The 24,894-nt window shown below is 39.5% G+C and overlaps 1 pseudogene; it reads left to right on the top strand.

The window, feature by feature from the left end:
• The first annotated feature begins 263 nt into the window (after positions 1–263).
• LOC120757543 (cAMP-regulated phosphoprotein 21-like) lies at positions 264–22,222 on the top strand (annotated as a pseudogene).
• Positions 22,223–24,894: the final 2,672 nt, after the last annotated feature.

The raw sequence follows: 24,894 nt of genomic DNA, 5'->3' as shown, positions 1-24,894 counted from the left end.
CTGAAGACTTAAAATACTGTGTATGAATATCTGTGTGGTAATGCACATGCATTTCTAGGACACGTTCTATATTGATGACAAACTGCAATCCAGGTTGACTATGGTGTGTCAAGCTCTCCGAAGGACTGGCATAGAGAAGAGCACTCTGAACTGTTAATGGGGATGTGGGACTCACGCTGCCATTGATCATTTTTGTGGCCTTAACCAGCGAGGACAAACAGAAGATGCTAGAAAGGCAGTTGGAATTACAGCAGTTTTTCAGAATGTCTGAGTGAGGTAAATTGAACCAGGAGACAGCAGAAGAAGCTGCAAAAGAGCAAGAGACTGCCATCTCTGAAACCAACCCGGACAACTGTGTTCTTAATAAACCTGAAAGCTCAGAAGTAGAGGAGAAGCTCAGTGATTCCAAGACAGAGCTGCAGGTGTTACTGCCAACAGAAAGCTGTTATGCAAAGCCTAAGAAGAAACAAGGTGCAAATCAGCAGAAAAAGTGATCCAAGTCAGGAGCTAAGGGAAAACCCGTGTGGAGTCTTGCTGTGTGTGAAGAGTCATCCCCTCACCCAGGAGCAGAAAATCTTCATGACAACCAGGAATCAATCCAGCTACAGCTTTCAAGTTTTCCTAGCTTGCAAAAAGAAGATAAATCTAGTAAAGGTGACGCCAAGAAAGAACAAAAAATAGAAGGATAAAAATAAAGAAAAAACCACTGAAGAAAGCAAGATCAGAATGCTATCAAAAGATTGCAGTCAAGAGTATGCAGACTCGGACAGGTCAAATTGAAATTTGAAGCCAGCCCTAACAAAGACCACTAGTTATGGTGGGGTAGCCATCCTGACAAGAGATAGCTCATCAAGTAACAGAAGTACCAACAAACTGTCTAAAACAGATCACTGGCTTGATCTGCTGACATAGGAGAGCAAATCTCGGATCTTTTAAGACAGACATTTCAAAGCTGTCAGCTTAACTAATGTGTAGTGAGAGCTTCAAAGTATTTTCCACTGCTTCCACGTGATTTACTCAGTACAATGTGCTTATTTGCTAGCAAAATGTATGTGTTGTATTTAAATATTTATATAACTTTAAGTTCTAGGAGAAATATGTGAATATGTTGTAATGTGACTTTACCTAAGCATGTTTTTCTAGAAATGCTCAACTTTATCATTAAAAAATAAAGGGGGAATTGTGGGAGGACAGAGACAGTGCAGAAGGCACTCTTGCCCCTAATGTGTTGCAGCTGTGTTAATTACCAAAGAGTGGGAACAGCCTTGCCCTCACAGCTCTGGGTGATAAAAGAGTGAGTCAGTCAGCTGGAGTCTGCTGGCCATGCTTCAAGGAGGAAGGGATAGGAAGCAGCGAGGAGAGAAAGAGCTAGAGCTGTGTGGAGCAACTCATGGAATTGCAACATAGCAAAGGTATGGAAGACTTTTTGAATAACATGGGACTGCAATGTAGAGAAGGTATTTTAGGTAACGATGCTTTAGGTACTGATGCTTGAGGCCCCCTGAAGTTTTTAAAGAAGCTCTCTCTAGTGCTGTGGCCATCTTGACGATGACACAATCCTATGTTTCTGTGGTTACAATTCTGTGAAATCTAAAAGTACCCTGGAATTTTTTTTTTCTTTGTCTTTCTCTATCCCAAGAAATCTACATCTTGCAGTGGAAGGAAAAAAAGTGATCTTCAACTGGTGATATTTCAACACAGGTTCACGTTTCCATTGTGAATCATTGTATTTATTTGATGAATACAGTGTGACATGGGAGTTTCCTGCTGATAAATTTGTTCTGAGATCAGAATAGACGTGTGAGAGAAGGGGATGCAATCTACAAATAATCTCTTTAATGATTAAGACAAACCCCAGGTTGCCCAGAGGATGCCCATAGGGAAAGTGAAAATATGAGTTTATGATAAAACCCTGAGCCATGCCAACACCACATCCGTCTATGTATTTCTAGTGTGAAATTTGCGGAATTTCTGCTTTCAGAAACATGCCAGTATTTTGCACCCGTTCCTGTGCCTTCTCTCTGAAGGAAGTTAAGTCATGTTAAGGGACATAGAAACCCAGAATTCTCTGCAGAAAAAATTTCTGCATTCCTCTCTAGCTCACTTTTAATTGCGAAGTCAAGAACTCCTTTAACACAATGCCCTGCCTCTATGCAATACAAATGAGGGAAGGCTGTGTTTGAAGCTTTTGGTACAGACAAAGCATAACACTGACTGTGTTGGTAGAACACATCATTTATTTTACATGTTATGCAGCATGTTAATATTCACTGGAGCTGGGATTGACTCCTACAGTTCAAGTGAATGTGCAGTTTTCTGGATCAGAGTCAGTGATTGCCCAGCCCACACCTTAGGGATTGATCCATGTTAATTATGTGGGCAAAATACAAGGGGTGCTCCTAGACTGGAGCTCATGTGCTTCAATGTGAATGAGGATTTCTGGCTCCCATGGAATAGGGAAAGAGGGCAGGGTTAGATGGGATATTGGGCAGGAATTGTTCCCTGGCAGGGTGAGCAGGCCCTGGATCCCTGTCAGTGTCCAAGGCCAGGTTGGACATTGGGGCTTGGAGCAGCCTGGGACAGTGGAAGGTGTCCCTGCCCATGGCAGAGGTGAAATGAGATCTTTAATGTCCTTCCCAACCCAAATCATTCTGTGATTTTTCAATAATCCCATGTTTGCAGGTATTATTTTGAAGCTTGACATAAATCAAAATACAATATGAGTGAATTTAGCAGCAGAAATTTTGCTGATTTATATATTGTTTTCATTATAGTTTGGCATGTTTTGTTCCTCTCCATGCTTTTCATTTTGGGGCTGAATTTCTCTAGCACACATTAATATGTGGGAATTCCTTTAAAAGCTCCTCATCAGGGGGGTCTTGGTTATTAATGTGGAGATGGGGAGCTGAATGCAGGGAACTGGTGACAGGAATGAGGACAGGGTGTGGCTGTTCTGCCCTGCATCTGTGCAGCTCACACCTGGGTTTTCCTCCAGGGAAATGGAAATGGCAGGGAATGTTCCCAAAGCTGCCCTGACATGTGATGGATGGGCAGAATGGGGCTTCCACCCTCAGCTCTACTAGCTTGCAGAGCTATAAATCAAACTCTGAGCCTAAAAAGCCCAAGAGCTTTAGATTTACTCTACAGCATCCAAAATATAGTTTGATTATTTGTAAACAGCTACGTAGAAATAGTAAGCAGCTTTCAGAGTTAGACAAGGTACATCTGAGATATTTTAAAAATATATTTAAAAAATATATTAGCTGTATGTGAAACTGCCTAATACCTACAGCACTGTATTTTATCATCAAAGAAAATGGGCTTGAAGTCAAATTAGTCACTTATTTTATTGTCATCTCTGCTCATTCATGGGAAAAAACATAGAAATGAAGTGCTAAAAGGCAATGTTTATTTAAGTAAATGTGTGCTAGTGTATACTTTAGGCTATGCAAATAAGAACTTTGCTGTGTTTGTGCAGAAACATAATCAAGATATTTTCTTCCCCGATTTATCCTCCTTGAACAGAATATAATGTTTGAGGTATTGGAGGTCTCGTGTTTCTGCTTCTGGTGGCACCAGACCTTGTGCACCTCTTGTGGCTTTGCATGGCTTTGTTTGACCTGGAATTCTCTGACCCTTTGAAAAAACATTATGTTCTTATTTTTCCAGCACGAGATGAGCTTAGTGTAATTGTAGTAAACTTCAGTTTCAAAATGAGTCGTTATGGCTGTGTTGGAGGGAAAAAAGGAGCAGGATCAGGAAATTATCTGGTTTCAGAGAGGCTTTTTACAAGAGCCTTCAGGAGTGATTTAAGCATCCTGAGTTACAACTGTCCCATGTGTTTTCTGTCCCTGAGGGAGGGCATGTGCAGTGGAGTGTTTTGCTTTGGTGGGGGTTGCTTTGTACCCAAACAGTCTCTGTTTCTGTGGAGGGAGCATGCCTGGTGTTCAGAGCACCAGGACTGGAATTCCTGCTGCTTCTCCAGGCCTGGCAGAACCACTGAAGGGAACAGCTCGGTGCCAACCCAGTGACACCACTTTGGAGAGAGTCCTAACGGGGTAATTCTTGCTCAAAATTCTGAAAACTCATTTATTTGAACTATTTTGTGGGGACTTCTCTTGGGGTTGATTTGGGGGTTTGATTTTTCTTAATTGCACCAGCAATTCTACATCTATGTGGAAAAACTCTGTATCCAGAGGGGACACTGAGCTGGGTCATCACCTCAATCCCAAAGGGATTATTTCAATTTAGGGAGGGAAGGAAGGAAGGCCTTTCAATTGAGAAATGTCATCAGCAGCTCCGCTCTTAAGGACTTGCATTAGAAACAGAACTTTACAACCAAAAAATACTTTTTTTCTTTTCTTGGTGAAGGGCACAAGAAATAAACAGTAGGAGTAAGGCTGATGAGAACAAGTATGGATTGCTCTTATTGCCATTCTTTATTGATTTAGGTGTTGTCCAAAAAGACCAGTTAGAATTAGACCCCTCCCGTTTTAGACTCTATAAAACCCAGGATGAATTTCCCAGCTTTTTCTCAGCTGTGCATGCTTTGTCTGTGCATTGCAGCCGAGGGGCTGCATTCCAAGCACAGACAAAGCAGGAAATGTGTTTGTGATTCTGCTCTGGAATCTGTGTAGCTGTGTTTCTTTCTGCTGCTGGGTTCACCTCTGCACCGCACAGAGGCACATCCAGAGCTGCTCTGGCAGTTTCCTGCTTTGGGCATTATCTGCTCAATAGCAATAGTAATTAGACTAAATTTAGAATGTACAGGATGGTAAATTTAAGTTTTCAAAACAAACTCGTGCTGGAGTTATGCACACAAGAATGCCTTAAATTGAGTATTGAAAGAAAAGAGAAATGGACTAAATCACTTCTAATTTTCTGCTGGGAAAAGACTGTAAAATATGCTAAAGAATACAAATAGGCAGAAAAATCCTATTGTAAGTTGAATTCAGACTTGATCTCATTTCTGGTTCAGCTGTAAGATAGGGAAGAATAGAATTTTGATCAGATTCCATACAATCTTGACTGTGTCGCTGTGATGCTCCTGCTGTAATAATGGAACCGTTTCCTCTAGTCACACAGCAGATGCAGAAATATAGTGTCTTGTTCTAAAGAGAGTATAAAATATTTTTCTGGGAAGTGAAGGGAGAAACCCAGTCTCATTCAAAGACATGTCTTAGATGGGACGCCACCTTTTTTGGTTGTTTGTAGGGTTTATTACACTCATTTTTAAATCATTATTATATTTCTAAATTGATTTTCCGTAAGGGCTCACAATAGATAAAAATATAGATCAGACAATGTCTTCTCAGTATAATTTTTATTTTGTTCACAATTTTGCCACCTTTTCATGTAGCAATTTCAACCAAGTCACTTGAATGGAACAGAAAGTCTGGATTGCTCCAATGCTGTTTAATACTGGAAAAGTTAAGAAGAATAAGAAACTCACCCTTTTTATTTAAGATGTTTTAAATTATAACTGAATTGGTGGGAAAGACCCATCTTCTTGGAGGACCTGTGACTACAGAACCCCTCAGGGGCAGTGTCTCCACACACAGAGGTCTGTGTGCATTTTTCTGCCTTTCCAAAATAACGTCTATAAATCATGTCATTAAGAAACTGTCTCAAACTAATAAAAATAGTTTCCATTCTTAAATCACTGTTAGTTTGGAAATCAGAAGAAGTAATGGTCTCGTGTTTCCTGCAGTAGGTAAAGCTGCAAAGCAAACACTGAACAAATGAAGCTCGTGGCTCCTGTTGGCAAAGCCATGCCAGAGGGCTGGAGCCAGGGAGTGGCAGATCCATCTTCCCTGAAAGGCAATTCCTCGCTGCTCTTTATGGTGGCAGAGATTGAATATTCTTTGTTTTGCCAGTCATATCTTTTAGAAGTCATAAATTGCTTTATCTTAAATAATTAGGGTAGTTTCAGGTAAGACGGATCTAAATTATGGAACCTTTTATTCTGCTTTTCTTTTTGAAGGCAGAAGTGAAGGATAATTTTATTTTACCTTTTTAGAGAATTAAGACTTGCCTTGCTGGGGGAAGCTGAGGCTGTGAGAAAAACATGTACTATGTCAAAATTTGCAATAACATAATGAGCTCTCATTAACACTGCATTCTACCCAAAAGTTTCCTCCTCTTCCTAATAGCTTTTCATACCAGCACAGTTTCTCCCAGTACCATTAGGGACTATGTATAATATCTAACTTTAAAATGACAGATCCATTTAAAGACATGACCCTGAGAGTTTTACTTACCCATTAGCTAAAATAAATATACATTTCCTTCTTATTTCCATGGCCAGCAAAGTAAAGACCCACAATTGCATCTTTCTAAAATGCTAAGTTTTTCAGCTTTTTAGGAGGGTAAAGTTTTTCTAATATACAGATTCCACAGAATGTGTGTGATATTTAGAGAGAAAATGTTAACTAAACATTAGTTAACTAAATTCCTGTAAGAGCTTTCAACAGGATATCTATGAGGGAAAAAAAAAAAAAAAAAAAGCCAACCCCCCAATATTTTAAAGGGCATTTAAATAAAAATGGGGGTTATGGTTTGTTTTTGGTTTTTTGGTTTTATTTTTTTTTTTTAAGTAGAGTCATTCTAGTTATCTTCTCCCAGCCCATCACCAAAATTCCACCAAAGCAGAGGAGTTAAAATTATATTAATCTCCATGAAGACACAAGGACTGCATGCACATTTAGATGGCTGTGGTCTGTTTATTCAGGCCTTAGGAACCACAGAAAATTGAGTTTGCAATGGGGCAGGCAGTGTGTGTGGGTGGAGAGTGGATGGGAGTGAAAGGCAGAGTGGGAGAGTGCTGGTTGCATTATAAATGTTTCAGCAGGAGGTATTTGGAAGGGCTCCCTCACTTGCCTGTTGTTAAATCAGGAGGGAGTTCTGCATCCCAAATGAGTGCTAATGAAACCTTTATTCCCAGCACCATCGTGGATTCTGCATATGCTACATATGAGGTGGGAAAAACTCAAAATTGAGGGAGAGGGGGAATATGTGAGAGAAAGGCAGAAAGGTTTTTCATCAGCATGGGGTTGGGAGGGGTGCCTTACTCACAAAAGCAAAGCTGAATTTATTAATTCACATTTTTTTCTTTGCCTTTGAGCGCTCAGTCTTGGCACTCACTGGAGAAAAGGGGCTTATGGGCACAGGTTGCAAAAATAGTCTCAATAATCTATTTTAAAACTCCTTTTCATCTTTCAATAAATACATTTTTTGACAGAATATATGAGATGACTCAGGCTACAAAAGTCTTATCAGCACTTGTTTAGAATTTTTTGCATTTCTTACCCCTAATTTTGCAGTCTTTTGAGTGATTTTGAACTCTCATATCTGAGCCTTGACCTTTAATCAAGCCAATGGAAATAAAAACCTCCTTTCTAAGACTGAACACTTCTTTCTCCACCTTCCCTTCTCCACCACTAAACACTTTTTCCCTCTCCCTGGATGTATCATTTGCTCGTCCCACCCAAAGCCCCAGCACCTGGACACTGTGCAGCTCTGGGATGGTGAGTTTGGGACTGTATTACTGGGGTGTTCCGAGGCTGCAGGAGCTCTCCCAGGTGCATGGAATGCGCCTGGAGCTATTGCAGCTCATTTGGTAAAAATACAGAGATTTCTGCCTTCTCAGCCTTTCCAAGATCAGCACAATTTTCCAGTCGTGCCACCTTACAAATCAATAAGCATGTAAAATACTGTAAAACGCAGGCTAAGATCTATAGTTATGAATAATTTGCCTGGTTTAGTGATAGAGCCACGTGCAGTGAGGTACCTGTGCCATCCTGAAGTACCTGTCCTCACTTCTGCTTTGGGAGACACTCATGTTCCTCTCTACCTCTGTCTGGATCATTCTGTTTGGCCTGTCCGTGGCTGTAGGAACAGCAGCACTGGGATCTTTTAATGCAGTGGCTGAATTCTGATTTGCCAACTAGAAATAGGCAGAAACAATCTTTAATAAAGGTGTCCTTAGTTACACTTCGAGATAAATAGTGGCAGGGGGAGGGAGAGGACACTAAAGCATGAACAGTTTGTGGTATCAGTGACAGGAAAAACAGTGCAAGTGTTTTATTCCTCATTTAGGTCATCCGGTCATTATGTTCTTGCATCTATTGACTTGGAGCCTTGGAAGAAGAATATCTTTCAGATTCCATCAGGAGGGGTCAGGTGGCATGGAGAAGGATATTTTCTACAATGCCTTCTCCTCTTCCTGACCTGTTGCTTTCTCTCAGCAGGAGAAATTTCTCACCTTGTGTTCTCCTGTGTGCCCAAAATGAGGGCTCCTATTACACACCCTGAGACCCCAACCTATACTTTATCTACAAAGAAGAAATAAAAAGCAGATAGGAGGTCCAGAAGATTTTCTATGCCCAAAAGAGCTTCACCTTTTTTTTAATGGTTGTCCTACTTGAATATATTTTCTCTGATACATGGATAACAGGCAGAAAAAATCAAATAATGGAAAAATAAATGGAAACTATTCTTGCCATGAATCTTCCCTTTTTCTCTATTTACTGGAACAGAAAATTGGCTAGGAGTTGAAATGTAGTGTTTATGTGCCTCTGAACTTTGTTTTCCAATGTAAGAAGTGACATTTTCCTAATTCCTTAGATTTTGGGGATGGGTTGGGAGAAAATAACTAAATGATTCTGTTTAAAAAAAAAAAAAAATTGATAACCCCCATCTTTATTTAAACGCCCTTTCAAATTATTGGGGGTTTGGCTTTTTTTCTTCATAGAAATCCTGTTTATATAAAAAAGGCTTTGCATGACTTTGGTTTTCATAACATGAAGGTCAAACAATTCAGAATAGAAACAATAATATGCTTTAAAAATTGACCCATGAAAATGTATTTAAGTTGGGTCTGGAAAACTGCCCTTCAAAGCTCCTTCCCGAGTAAACTTGCAATGACATTTCAAAAACAGAATGTGGATGCCAGTAACTGGGCAATTTTTGGATTGTTTCTGCTAATTTGGCAACCACACACAAAATACCAGTTACACAAATCAAACTCCAGTAATTTACTATCCAGGTGCCTGATCTTGTAACGGCCAGCATGCTGAGAAACATTTGAGGATATTCAGCTCAGTTTTATATATGTCTTGTATTGCTTTTTCTATTACTTTGATTGCTGATCTTGCTTCCCAAGGCCTTTAACAATGAGAGGGATAAAGCTGCTCTGTTAAGGCACGAGGAATCGAAATATCAGAGTAATTTGATGCCAAGGGGTCATTCAGTTAAGAATTAAGGTTTCGTCATGCTTTTATATGTTTTTTTATTAATATTTTTCATAAAGAAACAAAGCGTGTTGCCTAGCTGGCCTCAAGTGCCTGGACAAGATAAATGTCCTGCCTGTGTGGGTGTAATACTCGTGTCTGCAGCAATAACATGGACAGGAGGAAGGTGGCACTGGAAAATCCCAGGGCTGCAGCGTCAGGGCTCAGCTGTGTCTTCTTCTCTGCCAGGCCCCATAAATGCGGGGTGAACACAGCTCATCCTTGCAACAGAGCGGCTCAGGGAGGCTCAGGAGCCCAGCACAGCTGGGAGTCTGTCCCCAGAGCTCCCCTGAGGTTTGGCACAGAGGATGTGTATGGCAAGTTCACTCTCAGCTTTCTTTGACTGTATAAAATCATTGGTTATTTACTATAGGCGTGGGTGAGGGGGGATACCTTTTAATAGAAAATGCGAAGGAAATAAGTCTTTAATTAACCTTCTTTGGATGTTCTTTGGCCTTTGTCTTGAGCTCTCCTCTCTGTTGTAGAGTATTACCTGATAATTAGGTAGTATATAAATATAAATAATACTTTCTGAATATATTAAATAGTGTGTTGGGAGCATGCAAATCTAGCGAGGGATAAAAATCCTCATTTCTGATAGACTCTGCAGAGGTGTGGAGGGGCTCACATGCAGAGAAAGTTCTGTGCTGAGAGCACAGGGAACCCAAAACACCCAAATCCAGGGGGAATTTTGCTTCATGGCAAAGTGGTTTTGCCTAGTACTGGCCTAGTGATTCCGTGTGTGCTGTGCCTGAATCCTGGGGAGGAATTACTTGACATCAACTCTCATTAGTAATTATCTTCCTGCTGCATGCTAGATAAAAATTGAAGAAGCTCTGTTGAATATCTGGTGCCTTGTTATTTAATATATATGTATTTAAAGGTGAAGTGTAGCTGTGGGTGAATCCATGAGTCCACTGGCCCTACAAAGACATATCCATGTCCATACCACCCCATGTCCATGCCACATATTTAGCATTTTGGGAGCGATTCCACCATGAATTTCTTCTTGCTGCTCTCTGGATTGGGTTCTTTAAATACAGATCTGACTAAATGTCCTTTTTATTTTCTTCCCCTTCTGCATTTCTAAATATTTTCCGACTGAAACCCTTATGCCATGATTTCTAGAGGAAATACCATGTATTGATCCAGGGTCATGTGGTCTGTTTGTGGCTGACATTGCTTTATTGCCTGGGTTTAATGGTTTTTATTGGTTAAAGCTTTTAGTCTCAAGGCCCAGCAGTTACAAGGGAGCAGTGAGTGTCTCGTGGCTGTAGGAAGGGTATTAACCTGTCTGCTTTAACTGCCAGCTCATTCCTCTGGAGGCATCATGTTTGTCAGATCATTTTTCAGCTGTGCCACACAGGCCCGGGTGTGATATTCATTCTCCCTGTAACAAGTTCTTTAATTAATTTATAGATGGGACACTGAGGAGTTCCATGTTGTTGCTACTATTGTTATTACCTTTAAAATAAAATTTGTTTAAGCCTTCATTTTGCCAATCTTTGGGGTTTTTTCATGGCAGGGTTTGTTCTGCACTGGGTAAAATCTTGTTAGGATGAAGCTCTGAGGGTTGCAGGGTTCTGCTCTGGTTTAGGTGTGAGCACAGTAGACTGGAGGGATGGTAGGAGCCAGTGGAAATTCTTTTGTTGTTAGTGACTTCCAGCTCAGCTTCCGGTTGATTTCAAGACTTCTTGGAGCCAAGGCAATCCCAGAGTTATCCCATGGTTTGTGTGAAGGCGGATTGTGAGGAGACATCAAACTTTCCAAGGTTCCAGTTTCCCAAATTCGAGGCCGTTCAGCCTGGAGGAGAGGAGGTTGTGTGGAGACCTTACAGCACCTTCCAGAAGGAAGCTGGAGAGGGGCTTTTCATCAGGAACTGGAGTGACAGGACAAGGAGAATGGGTTCACACTGAGGGCAGGGATGGATGGGATCTTGGGCAGGAATTGTTCCCTGGCAGGGTGGGCAGGCCCTGGCACAGGGTGCCCAGAGCAGCTGTGGCTGCCCCTGGATCCCTGGCAGTGCCCAAGGGCAGGTTGGACCTCCCTCCAACCCAAATCACTCTGTGATCCTACCCTCAGAGAATTTTTCCTCTCCTGCAGAGCTGAAGTTGCACATTTCTGGCTCTGTCTCTGAGAGCTGGGTCCCCATGGCACAGCAGGAAACCCCTGGAGCCCCAGCTCCTGCAGCCCCAGCTGTGATGGAACACCTGAAGAACCAACCCTGGCAGGAGCCAAGGGCAGCTCCTGTGCCTGGAAAACACATTGCTGAGGTGAAGAGCAGGGAAGGATTTTTTCATCTCTACTTTTCTGCCTCCTTTTAGCTCCTGTCAGTCACCTTTATCAGCCCAGGGTATCACATGGCACGTATCACCTCAGGATCTAAAAGACACAGACCTCCCATGGAAGACAGCTTAGATAAAATAACTTTGTGCAATAATGAACTGACAGACTGCAGTGTTCTCAGGCGGGAATTCAGTTGGGACAGTGAATATATCACACAGCACTTAACTGATAATACATAAACTCAATTGTAAATATTTATGCTCTACATTATAACACGGAGTTTTGGCTCATTGTCCATAAAATCTTGATATTTTGAGACAAGCAGAATTTAATTTTCATATATTTCATGCAACTATTTTTTTAATCAGTTTTCTACTGAATTGTGTGCTGAACTGCAGCAGGAATAAAGTAAATATTAATGAAAATACATTTGAAATAGTATTTTAATTATTAAGATGTGTTGGAATATTATATGTACAGAAATATTCATGGCTAAATCCTAAATTAATAGTGCAAGATAAATTTCCAGAGCCTCAATTAGTAGATGACCAGTGGAAGAAAGATATGTTTGGGAGAGTAAATGTTTTCCTGTAGGTATGAGGTGTGATGTGTAGAAGCATTTTTGAGAATGTTGCTAGGGTATCACTGAAATGTTACTTTCTGCAGCACTAAAATACAGCAGCAGAATTCTATTGCTCTTTTACATTTAGCTTGAATTACAGGGAGAAGTATTTTAATTTATTTCTAATAAAATACCTGGCAACCATTTTAGTGGAAACCGGAATTATTCAGAGGATGGAGGTTGCTTTAAGAGGAATATGATATGTGTAAATTAAAGAACTTTTATCCCATTCTTGTGAAAATGCTTAAAAATCCCCTAAAAGTGTGTGTTTAACCAGAGGTTCTGGCTCATAGCCCTTAATTGTGCCCAAAGCTGATCCCAGAAGTGCTGATTGATGTATCTGTAGTGAATATACAAATAAGAAATATGCAATTTATTTAGTTAAAATCTAGAAATTAAGAGAAGTGAAAACAAGTTTGAAATTTCCCAGGTTTGCTGTTACTAGAAAAGCAAAAACTGTGGGTCTTGGGGGAGGTTTTTTTGTTGCTTACACAGAGTCCATTTCATATATTTGAGTGTTCTGCAGGTTAAAATAGTGCCAATCTCTGAGAGTGCTTCAATTTATCCTATCTCATGAGCTCTAAATCTGAAAAGGTGACAAAAATGGCTGTTTCAATGAGTTCTTTCACAATGTCATGCCAGCTCTAAAATTGAGAGTATCTATTACGCATGCACCATGCTCTAACAAATAGGAAACATGTTCTGATCCTAAAAGAAATTCAATATTTTTCATCTGAAGTTGGTTTTCTACTGTCAGAAGAAAAAAAATTAAAAAAAAAACAAACCATGAAAACAAAAACCCTACCATGGATGCAGTTGTGTATTTATGAGCAAGATTTATCTCTAAACAGATTTGTAACTAAAAACAGAAATATCTTTTTATGGGAGACAGCTGTTTGGGAGATTAAAGAAACCCAGCAAGGGAGGGGAGTTCAAATTAACAAACATTCCTAGACAAGGAATGCCTGTAAGCATTAGCAAGCTTTTAGCTTGCGACCTAAAAACATATCTAATCTCATCCATGGGGCTGCACTGATGGCTTTCACTTGGTCATTTGCTGATAAAGTAATCTTTGAAAAGCCCAGAGTGGAGTCATAACTGTTGGACATCTTTAAATATCAGACAGACCATAAAAATTTGTGTCAGCCAAAAAATTTCCAATTATGCAATGGGTGTCAAGGAGTTAAACCTTAGAGAGCTTTGCTGGTAGTTTTCATTGGGACACACTGCTCTGAGTCTTTAGCAGCTTCTCTGAAAAATGCCAGATCCTGGAGCAGAGCATTGTCAACAGAGATGTTTTGTGTTTTTTTCCCTAGAGAAAATAAAATTGTCTCCGAAGAGCCAAATATCTGAAGATGGGCCGGCAGGAAGCAGCTTGTCCACGGTGTGTAAATCAGAATGTCACATCAGTGACTGAACCCCTTTTTGTCACAGGAAACTGTGCAGAACATTGTGTGTTATGCTCCTGTTGGTACCAAGGTGCCACATGGGACTGGAGCTCCTCAGCACATTTTTAATGGGATACAGAAAGGCAGCTCTGCAAAACAAGGCCATTGTTCTATGCAGAGAGGTTTGAATAGCCAGACCTTGAGTTATTTGACACATCTCGTTGAACTTTTCTCAGAAAGTATACAGTAATATATCAGTTAAAAATAGTTGGAGTATGCCTGTGATATTGTATTCTGTCTTTCCTTGTTTAAATATTATTATTGGGAATGCTTCCAGTTTCTAACAGAACTATTGTTTGTTTTTAAATCAGTATCGTTACATTTGGAATTGTGTTCCTCCTTCAGTCGGGGTTATTTTTTATGTGATTTTTCAAGTTTGTCTTATAAGGGCACATCTTCTGCTGGAGGAATACAGCTCAGATTTACTTTCTTCCAATTGCACCAGAACAGTCTTATCTATGCTCGGAAAATTCACAGAAATATTTAGGCCAAGGAGAGAAGCAAAGTACCGGCTTTCTTAATACCAACTGCTTTGAAGTTGTTTTTTTTTGGTTTGTGTTGTTTTTTTTTTTTTGGGTTTTTTTTTTTTTTTTTTAAGCTTTACCCAATGTGATTGTGGTTTTGTGCTGTATCTCATAAATATCCCATAAAAATTGAAGGGTGGAAAATCCTATCCTCAGTGCACTTAGTTAAATCCAAGTTTCCCAGTATCCGTATTTTCATCTCTTCTGGTCGACTCATTTACAAACCTCGTTTGTTCAGAAAGAATGAAGAGAATAAGGGAGATTAAAATTAACTCTGATAATTAATATATGTATGAAAGGAGCAGAATGGCCACGACTTGACTTTTTATGTGAGAGAGAAGGACTTGGGGAAAAATTTGAAGGAAATTTGTATTTGTGATTGACCCCAGCTCTGTCAAAGAGCTTCTGAGCACTGATATGTAGCTCAGTTCAGGGGATGCCGGTGGAGATGAACAGAAATGAGTTGAGATGCTCAGTTCCCTGATTTCCTGTCAGTGTTTCACTTCTCTGATGTTATTTCCCCTGCTCCACTCGTATTCCAGTTGCTGTGGGGGGGATAATTTGTGTCTGACATCCATATTTCTCAGCAGAAATCTCTTTGAAGACTTGCAAAATCAAATTTTCCTAAAAAATATTGGAATTAATTTGGGTATTTTCTTCAACACAAATAGGCTCTGGGCCATTGCTGGTTACTGCCTTTTAGATAGAACAATAAACTGTGTGACTGCTGAAAAACACGCAAATTAAATTTTAAAGGGGAAGAGTTGTAAAATCCTTAAACTGTGTTTTAGAGAATCAGAGATCCAATAGAGGTTTTTTTTGTTTGCATTGCAGTTTTTTAAGCGAGTTATTAAAATTATTTAGCTATTTAGATATATTTTAAATATATTTTGTTCCCTGCAGGATTAGAACTTAAACATTGTAGGGGTTAAATATGGAATTTTAGAGCTCTTGTATTTGCTTTTTAAAGTGGATTGAGTGCAGGTGCCTGTAGCAATTTATGCTTTCACCTTCCTAGTCACAATTATGTACATAGATTACCAAATCAAAATCCTGTCTCTGAAAATCTGTTTCTTTCAGTGCTTTGTGAGAGAATCATGAGTTTAGATCTTTCTCACACATGTTCCTGATTATATCCTAAAGAGGAAACATTTTTCAAATCCATAACTTAAGGGGGAAACTGTATCTGGTTCTTGAACCCAAGAATGTAACATGAGAATCTTTCTATTTTGACTGGAATTCTTCCTTCATTATGTGCAATTCTAATCTCGAACACATTTTTATTGCCCTCAAAGTGACATTCTTTCAGCATGTGCTTTGGGTGGAGAGCTGCAAAAAGACTCAAACACATTTCTGATGGCACAAACTTTTTTTACATAGAAATAGTATGGGTGGTTATCTAATTCCATATATTTATGCTGGGAATATTGCCCTTTCCCTGCCTCTTTCTGTCAGTTTTCCAGCCATAAAAATTGGTGTGAAAGGGAACCATGCATTTTTTGATGCATTTTTCTGCTGTACTAAGATATTCACTGGATGTTTAGAAATTAGATTTGTTGGTAGAGTGGTTTTTTTTGTTGTTGTTGTTTTTTTTTTTTTTTTATTCTGGGTTTTGTTTTGTTGATCAGATTTCTTTCATTTGTATTTATGCCACATTAAGGAATCTTGGCAGGTCAAATCTTAGAGATTTCTGTAGATACCACCTAAATCCTGGTTTTATTAATTCTAAGAACTCACATTGAATGCATTCTGGTGCATTTTTTTGTTCAGAAATAAAGAGGTTTTGGATTGAAAAAAAACGTCAAAATGGGTTATTTTTCATAAAAAGACATTAGCTAAACCTTTCCTTTGAGCAGCATTCAGTTTTCCAGTGAGAATGGCCTCTGACTGACTGCTCCAGACCATTTACCCCCTTTTTTGGAATATTCATATTGAAAATATCAGTCATAAAGCCATAAAAGAGCATATGTAATATGTATTTTAATATATTTTTTAAAAAATCAATAGACCTCTTTCGCCATCCTGTTTCTTCTGTATTTATTAAAAAAAAAAAAAAAAAAAAATCTTTTGGGGAACAACAAGAAAGGTGAGTAAAGGAGCACTGGAGTAATGGAGGAAATTCGTCCTGCAGCACTGGCATTTATGAAGATGTGCATGTGTGTACAGCTCAGAGACCAAGTAAATAAAAGTGGTTTTAATTTCAGGATTGTCTGGAACCATTAGATTATCTGTTTGACCTTTTATGTGCAATAACTCTTGCTCTTTTCCTTTTCTGTGCTGGGCCTATGATGTGAGGGAGGCAATAGTACTTGAACAAGACCAGCACCTTGATGGGAGAAGATGAAGGCTCCTTTCCTTAATTACCAATGAGTTCAATAAGCCAGCACAAAACCAAGCTGGTTGGGATTTGCCTGATTTCAGCATGGTTTGTGCCAGGTATATTTAGGATTTCCCTAGGAAAATGTTCTGTCTGTGAGTTCACCACGTCTACCAGAGAATTTAGACTGTAAAAAACAGCATTTTTTCCATCACATCCTCCAGTTGTCACAGGAAGTCCCTGTTGACACTGTGACATGGAGAACAGTTGGTTGGTACAGTTCTAGCTACAAACCAGTCCCTAAATTCCAGGGTTGCTCCTGTGTTTCCGTCTTTGTGCAGGGGCTGGTCAGGATGGTTTCCCAAGTCACCTCTTTGTGCTGTCTTATCTGCTGGGGCTCACATCATTTTCAGCAAGGACAGTCAGCTTAATTTAATTTCTTAATAGCATTCCTGTGAGTAAAATTCATGGATTTCCTCAAAATGAAGAGCCAGCAGAAAGATTCTTATTTAATTTCAGTTTGATTTCTCTGCAGCTTGTTTTAAATGTTAATGTTAATATCTTTAATGCTTTCCGGCATTTTTGCTGGCACTTTCTTAGCAACCATAATACTTATTAATTCTGTTAAGGTGATGTTTATACTCTGCAGAACTAAAATCATAAAAGTCCCTGGTAATAGGTTATATAAAAGGATATCCAGAATTACAACAAAACTGAGAAGTAGGAGGGTTATTTTTTAATTTAAGCTTGTACTTGTTCCTCTCTTTGGCAGGGCTACAACAGCACCAATGTTCTGATACTTTTGTGTCACCTTATCAGTGAGAAGCCCAAGGACATTTATGAAATTTTTATTTATTTGTTGAAGGATACAGTGGACTGAACAGTTGCTATCATACAACCAGGTCTAGAGTTTTGCACAAATCCAAAAGAAGGCTTTGCCAGGAAGACGGAATTAAGCTGAGGGCCTCACTGCCTGGCACTGGAGTGTTTTTCAATTTAAGAAAATAATTATTACCAATAGAAAGCAATTCAAATAGCAGAGAATACTTCCTTATCATGCTGGAAACATTAAGAAGTGATATTAAAAAGAAGAAAACTTCTTGAGATTAATGCCAAAACCAAGAAGATTATAAAGCACACTATAAAATTATTGCTGCTGCTCAATGGTTACTTTAATGATGAGCTGAAGGTTAAATAAGAGTAGTAGTAAAGTGGAAAGAAATAAAGAAGGAAAAGAAACTGAGACAAAGATGAAAAGATAAAGTGGAATTATTTTATTGATAGCCCAGGCCATTTTTTTTCCCCAGGAGACTTTATGAGATATCCTGTCATTGTCCATAATTATCTCCTGCTACTGGAAGAGCTTTTTTCTTTTCTCTCACAGCCAGTTCTGCATCTACAACATGCAATCCAAGTTATTTCTCTGTCATATTCTTCATTCGAGGCATAACAAAATGGAAATATTTCATTTATTCATAGCATTTCCATTGCTGTTATTCCCAGTGAATTTTTCCAGATGGAAGCACTGTCCCATCCAACAGGAGTCCCAGATGTGTAACCTGTGGATGGTTTGGGGTTGGGTTGTTGTATTGTGGTGAGCAAGTCAACACCAACAACTCACAGATGGAGTCAGACTGACAGGAGGTTTTAATCAGAATGTCTAAACCAAACATTGCTTCACTGGATGTTCTGGTGGATATTTTAGTCCTTATAAATCCCTTAGTCAAAAGTTTGAGCAGTTTTTGGCTTCCTCTGGGGAATCTGTGTTAAGACTTTAGCAAGTACAAAGATGCTGTAGAAGATTTGAATCATGACTTGTGGGACTGTTTATTCACATAAACGAATCCTTTTATACAAGAGAATTCAGAGAAGGAAAGTGGCCATGGCACAGCTTTTCCAGCTCCTCAGGCTGTGAGTAATTCAGGTCCCAGAATGGCCTGACCAGAAGGATGGAGGAAAAATGGAATTCTGTAACCCTGGAAAAGTGACTTAAAATTATCTGGTTTTGAATAAGTATTTCAGTATCAGCTGAAATGGGATCAACATTTCAATGTGACCATCAGTTCCTTCAGTATACCTGAAACAGGAAGATCAGGTAGAAAAACCAAAACAGAGCCCGGTATCCCCAGCTTCTGCACTATGCAGAGCTTAGTAAAGGCCAGAACAAAAGGAGTAATGGCTGTATAAGAATTTATCCCAAAATCCTGTGAAACACTGACAGAAAAAAATGATAGAAGGATCTGGTGTTTATTTCTGCATTCCACATCACATTACTTTTATTCTCCACACAGGGAAAAACAGCACAGACATGGCTGTGTGATTTACTAATGCAGATCATTAATTCTGCTGGCCTTGACCTATTGGAATGTTTGACTTTAAACGTTATCCAAATGTACTCTTGCCATGTTCAAAGCATCCATGGGGGAAAGCAGAACCAGTTCTCCTGCCAGAAGAAGTTGGAGGGTGTGAACACTGGGAAGAGCCTGATGGGGTGAAGTTACTCCTGCTCCACAGCCCCTCAAAACCTTCTGCAGGGAGCCACCAAGAGTGAACTCTAGTCAGTGTTTTCTGAGACAAAGGAGCAATTGCAGCCACTCAGGGCTCCAGAGGCAGGGGAAGAGCTCCAAATCTTCCACTTGCTCCATATCTCCATGGATGGAATGTATACAGCTGGGAATACATATTCCTGCAAATTTCTGTTGGCTAAGTGAATATGATACCTAAAAATCAAGCAGAAAGTGCATTCTGATGTGTTTAATTTAACAATGAATATAAATCTTAGTTTTAAGGCAAACTTTTCTGCTTCAAAGTGATAGTTTAAGGTGAATCAGAACAGAACAGGCCCTGGGAGTCCTTAAACAATATTTTCTGTATCTCCAGATGGTTGTGCTTAATGATAGAAATAATCACGTTAACCTGCTCACTAAGTTATTACCGACAGGATGCTGCAATGATTAAACACTGCACTGGGTTCTCATGTTTTGCTTTTACAAGTCCAGTGAATTTTGGTGCAATTTACACAGAATATTCTGGGGGAATTTTTTCTTACTTGAGGTTTGAGGTGGGTGATTTTGCTTTGTATTTGAAGTGTTCTACCCGAAATATTATTCTTTCATCTAACAGGAAGATGAGGGCCAGTTACAGTGCCTTGGAAAATTGCCTACTTTTAAGATGAATGGCAATTAGCACCTTTTTGTTTTAGGATTTTTGTAATATCTCTCTTCTTTCACCTTTGTACATTGCCTTGTAGCTATTATTCTCTGCTGTTTTTTACTGTATTTGATGTCTTACCTAGGTTTCTTGTCTTTTGTGATTCAAACATCAAGTGTTTATGGTTTCTGTAGGTCACTTCAATGTTATATTCACACTGGATTCTTTCAGGCAGTCTGGGCTTTGAACAGAAACAGCAATATGCAGCTTCTCCCTCTACCTTTCCTTTCATTTTATATTGTTTTCTTGGGCTTCCTGGACAGTGTTTCAGATTAAGTTTTATTGGAGGATCAACACTTATTTAGACTGATTTTTTATAATCTTGTTTTGAACTGGAAAGGGATAAGGATCAACATAGAAAGACCCAGAACATTTCTCTTTGTCAGGGCAAAAATGCAAATGAGTTAAGTGGTGACTTGAAGAACAGCAGCACAGGAAGAGAAATTGTGTTCTGAACCAGGGGAATGATCCAAATGAGTAGTCAGGAAGAGCAAATGGCGCTCTAAGCCACATTGTTTTCCCTGTGAACCCTGTGGCCTTTTCATAGAGAGCTGGTAATCTGCAAACCGAGAACCCACTGTGGTTCTTATTCCCAGTTACAAGGATGGGAATTACAAGCAGTTGGTGAGTTGACAACTCTGGCAGAGCTTCCCAAAAGTGGTGGTGTGGTCTCCTCTGATCCTGAGTTGTCAGGTGTGTCCCAGGTGCTGTGCACTGGTCTTGTGGAAGGGTGGTAGCAGCATTTGCACTGCAGGGCTGGAGATTTGCTCTGATTCGAAGGAGGCAGGGCATAGATCCATTTTAGACATGTTTAAATTTTTGCATTGTCTTTGGGAATCATGTTTAGAAAGCTCTAAACCAGTGCTTTCCTGTCAGCAGACCCTTCAGCAGGCCAGCAGAGGCAGACTGTGGCAGACAGGTGCATGTCTGCAGCGTGGAGCTGTGGAACTGAATGACCCCAGGAGCATAATCCTTGATTTCCCCCATCTGAGGGGTTTAGCATGATGATCACCACTTAGCAGACAGGATTAGCACCATGCTGATCATCCCTCAGGATGATGAGCAGCTCTGTCCAGTGTGCTCTGCTGGCCTGGCAGGGTCAGGAGGAAGAGCAGCCCCCCACCCTTTGTTCATGGCTGATGTGTCCTTTGATTTCCCCAAACCATCCTCTGCGGAGACATGACAATGCTGATCATTGTTTCCCAAACCATCAGATAAAAGCAAAAGGAAAAGAAACTGCTCCCAAACTACTCTGTTAGTCTAGTAAAAGTAACAAATGTGTTGGTTTCTGGTGTGCTCTAATGGAAAGCTTCTCTGTATATCTGATATGTTGTTTCCACAAATAATCACTGACTTCTTGAACATTATCAAGGCAAAATGAACCCTTAGAGGAATTTACATCAAAAATGAAGCTCTTCCATCCCCCTATCATAAGTAATACAGTAATCTACTCTTTCTACTCCCTTGGCTTTTTAAGCCTTTTTAAAAAACTTGTACAATACAATACACTTGATTTAAAAGAACTGTTTCTTGATAAAAACAAGGAGCCTGGTAGAGTTCTGTAATTGTGTGACATCAGAAATAATGGGCAGAATATTCTGCACATGAAAACTGGCACAGCTCCATTAACTTCAAAACTGTTCTGTGAGTTAACAGCAGAATTAAGAGCCAGAGGTGTACTTCGGGACAGGCCCCATATGTGACTGGTCTGCCTCAGAAATTTGCAGACTGGTTTGGGTTTAACTGGAGAAAGACAAGGACAGTTTGATCCTCTCCAAGCGGGAACAAATTCCTGCAGCAGCAATCAATAAAAGTTACTTTTTTTCCAGGAGACTTCCAAAATCTTTAATAGACATGTTTTCTCTCTGCCTCAAAACTGTAACAAACAAATGCAAAGCAATTCAAGAGAGAAACAAAACAGAAAGGATAAGTTAATTATGATTAATAAATGTATTCACTTGTTGAATATTCTAATGAACCAAAGCAGGATTTTAATTTCAGGGCAATTCTGCTGAGGTGTGCTGCCAGAAACAGCTCCTATGGAAAGAAAGTAACATCTGTCAGATCGTAGCTTAAGATCAATAAAAAATATAACCTTTTAACCATTGATACAATTTGTTTACTTACAGATAAATGAGTAAAATATACGGATTACCAGCACGGCATAGCTGAACCTTGCAAAGAATCATTAATATTTCATCAGCAGAAACAGCAGTGGTAAAAGGAAGAGCTTGGGCACGCGGGGGCTCCTGCAAAGCTTCCCACAAATTCCTTTGCCTGGGCTGATGCTGGCTGTGGAAATCCTGCTGCTGTGTCTTGGGGGATGAGTTGGTGTTGATGTATGGAACTACACTGTCTCCTTCAACAGCAGCACAGCCCTGTTATTTTAATGACACAGATGTCAAAATGAGCCTGTGTTGCTGCCTAGAATGGCAAAAAAAAAAAAAATCCCCAATCCTCAGCTAATACTGAAGAAATTTTGGAGGTATTCAGTGTAACTGCAAAGTTAAACTAGTTGCTGTATTCAGGGGGATGTTAAAATAAAAATGATAATATACTATAATAATAAAAATTAAAAAGAAATTCACTTTTCCTTTTGCATATTATGCATTTGCATATATTTCTATTTTGGCACTCTCTGTGCAGTATTCTTTAGAACAGTATTTGCCTGAACTCAAAAGAAGCAGATGATTTACGCAGTGTCCTGCAGGAGAACAACTCTGGAATTGTCTGCCCAGTATCCGGCAGGAGGGGAGCTCTGGAATTGTCTGCCCAGTGTCCTGGAGGAGTGGAGCTGCTGCTCGTGGAGGTGGATGCTGAATTGATGCTGCACCCTGCTAAAATCTAATTAAGATCCAGCTCTCTGTTTAGCAGTGTTGGGGCTGGGAGTGAAGGATTTATTCCTGACAGTTTCCCTCCCCGGATGCAGGTTTGTATCTGATGGCAGCAGTGGCTTCCCACTGGAATAAGTGAGGATTAAAATCCCGAATGAATTGCTGTGGAAAGTGCCCTTTCCTGAGGCACCGTGTTTGATGGCAATGATAACACTCCTCTGGATCATCATGTCTTTGCATGTCTTTGGCACCTTTCATCTCAGGGTTTCAAAGTGTTTTACAAACGTAATGAATCATGAATCACGCCTCCTGTGAAGGGGATGAATGACAAGTCTCATTAGAACTGCCTTGTTTTCAAGGCCAATTTTTAGCTTTTTTTTTAAATGGAATTATGGCGTTTTGTTTGTTGAGGTGGCAGTGCATAAGTTTTTAATACATTGGCAAGCCTGTAGATTTATTAGATTAAATTTAATTTAATCATTCTTCCCTTTCCTTGATGTCAATCATCATTCTATAGATAAAAATGGCTGTGAATCTGATTAGACTTCCAAGTTTCTTTCCACTTGCCACTGCTAGTATTCCAAAATATTTTTAAAAGTACTTTGCAAACATTTCTTTCTTTGGACAAATAGTCTTCATCTTTAGAAAGAAGATGTGTAACTCTTAGAGTCAGAGAACCACAGAATGGTTTGGGTTTGAAGGGACCTCAAAGCCCATCCAGTGCCACCCCTGCCATGGCAGGGACACCTTCCACTGTCCCAGGCTGCTCCAAGCCCCATCCAGCCTGGCCTTGGGCGCTGCCAGGGATCCAGGGGCAGCCACAGCTGCTCTGGGCACCCTGTGCCAGGGCCTGCCCACCCTCCCAGGGAACAATTCCTTCCAAGATCCAACCTAAACTTCCCCTCTTTCAGTTTCTCTTCCATGCGCTGCGATGTCTCTTCTGAGATCTCAGCCACCATCAGCACACTCAGGTCATCCCTGTGATTAATGGCTGTTCTGGGTTTTGCTCAGGAAATGCCTATTCCTGTCATTGGGGAAGCTCTATGAACCAATAGAATGAACCAATTCTTTTTCTTCTGAGTGCAACACCTGGATATTACAATCCAATGCAGTGCTTTTGTACTCTGTGGAAGAACCATACTGTGTAGTCATGAACGTTTAATACTCACATTTTCCTCTTATTTTTATGCATTTCTCTAATTTGCTTGTTATATAGGATTTTATACAAATGGACTCTCTAACCTCGTCTCTTTGTTATTTGGATGTACATGTGCTTTCAAGGACTTTGATTGCAATACAGCATTTTGACCCTCAATGAGTTTTTCTGTTAGTTCTCTACCAAAAACGCACAACGGAGTGATGACCTCGTTATCTTGAACATGGCACTGCTTTTGATAGACCCTCACTTTGCCGTCTTCATCAATCCTCAGGTGCCTTGTAATCTGTGACATGAATAGGGTGACATTTGTGCTCAGTCTTGATCATATCTTTATAAATATTTAGTTTTACACATTTTAGCTGCTGCCTTTTTACATTTCATTGCCTTCTAGTTGTTTAATATGTATAAAGATCGGTAAAAATAGGCTGTTCTCTTTTTTTCTGGGAGTATGAAAATTATAAAAATATACTTATGCTGGGTACATTAACATGAGAACCTATCCATAAGATCCTGGGGAACAAAGGTCATGGAAATACATTTTTATCAAACCAGTGAACTTCACAATTTACAAGTTCAGTGGAATATTTCTATGCATGTCATTATCATTTTACTTGTTACCAACATTTATGGGTGTTCCCATAAACCTTATTTTAACTGAGAACTGTTTTTTTCCACTTTGGTAACTCAATTAAACAACTTAAACATTTTTTCTGTTTGAAATAAAACACCTAAAATGTATTTATTGTTGAACTAAATGTCCTAATCTGCTCAAAGACAGTTTTAAATATTTGGGTTTGAGAAATTTAGTTACATTTCATCTTGATTTTCATTTATAAATAACATTTTCACACATTTTGTTTTAAATATATGAAAACAATGTTTTGACTTGTCTAAAATGTTTCCCTTCTCCATTTGTCTCAATCCCACTTGCACACTGTATTTAATGTCAATTTACCAATTGTTTGTTGCTAAAATTTCAGTTTAATATTTTGACTAGTAACAAAGAAAATTTCAAGTAAAAATATTATGAAAATGAACAACTTAAACAGAGGTTGATAAATGTACATGCAAATTCAGGCCCAAATTGCACAAGACACAGAATATTTTATGCAGAAAAGAAACATCCCTTTTGTTAATTGGGGTTTTAATTGGAAAAGCTGAAGTGACAAATGTTTTGAGGGTCAAGATGCTAGGTGCCACGAGA

This window comes from Hirundo rustica, chromosome 11, assembly GCF_015227805.2.
Source record: "Hirundo rustica isolate bHirRus1 chromosome 11, bHirRus1.pri.v3, whole genome shotgun sequence".
In the NCBI taxonomy this organism is placed as follows: Eukaryota; Metazoa; Chordata; class Aves; order Passeriformes; family Hirundinidae; genus Hirundo; species Hirundo rustica.
This window is presented reverse-complemented; position numbering and strand designations above follow the sequence as displayed.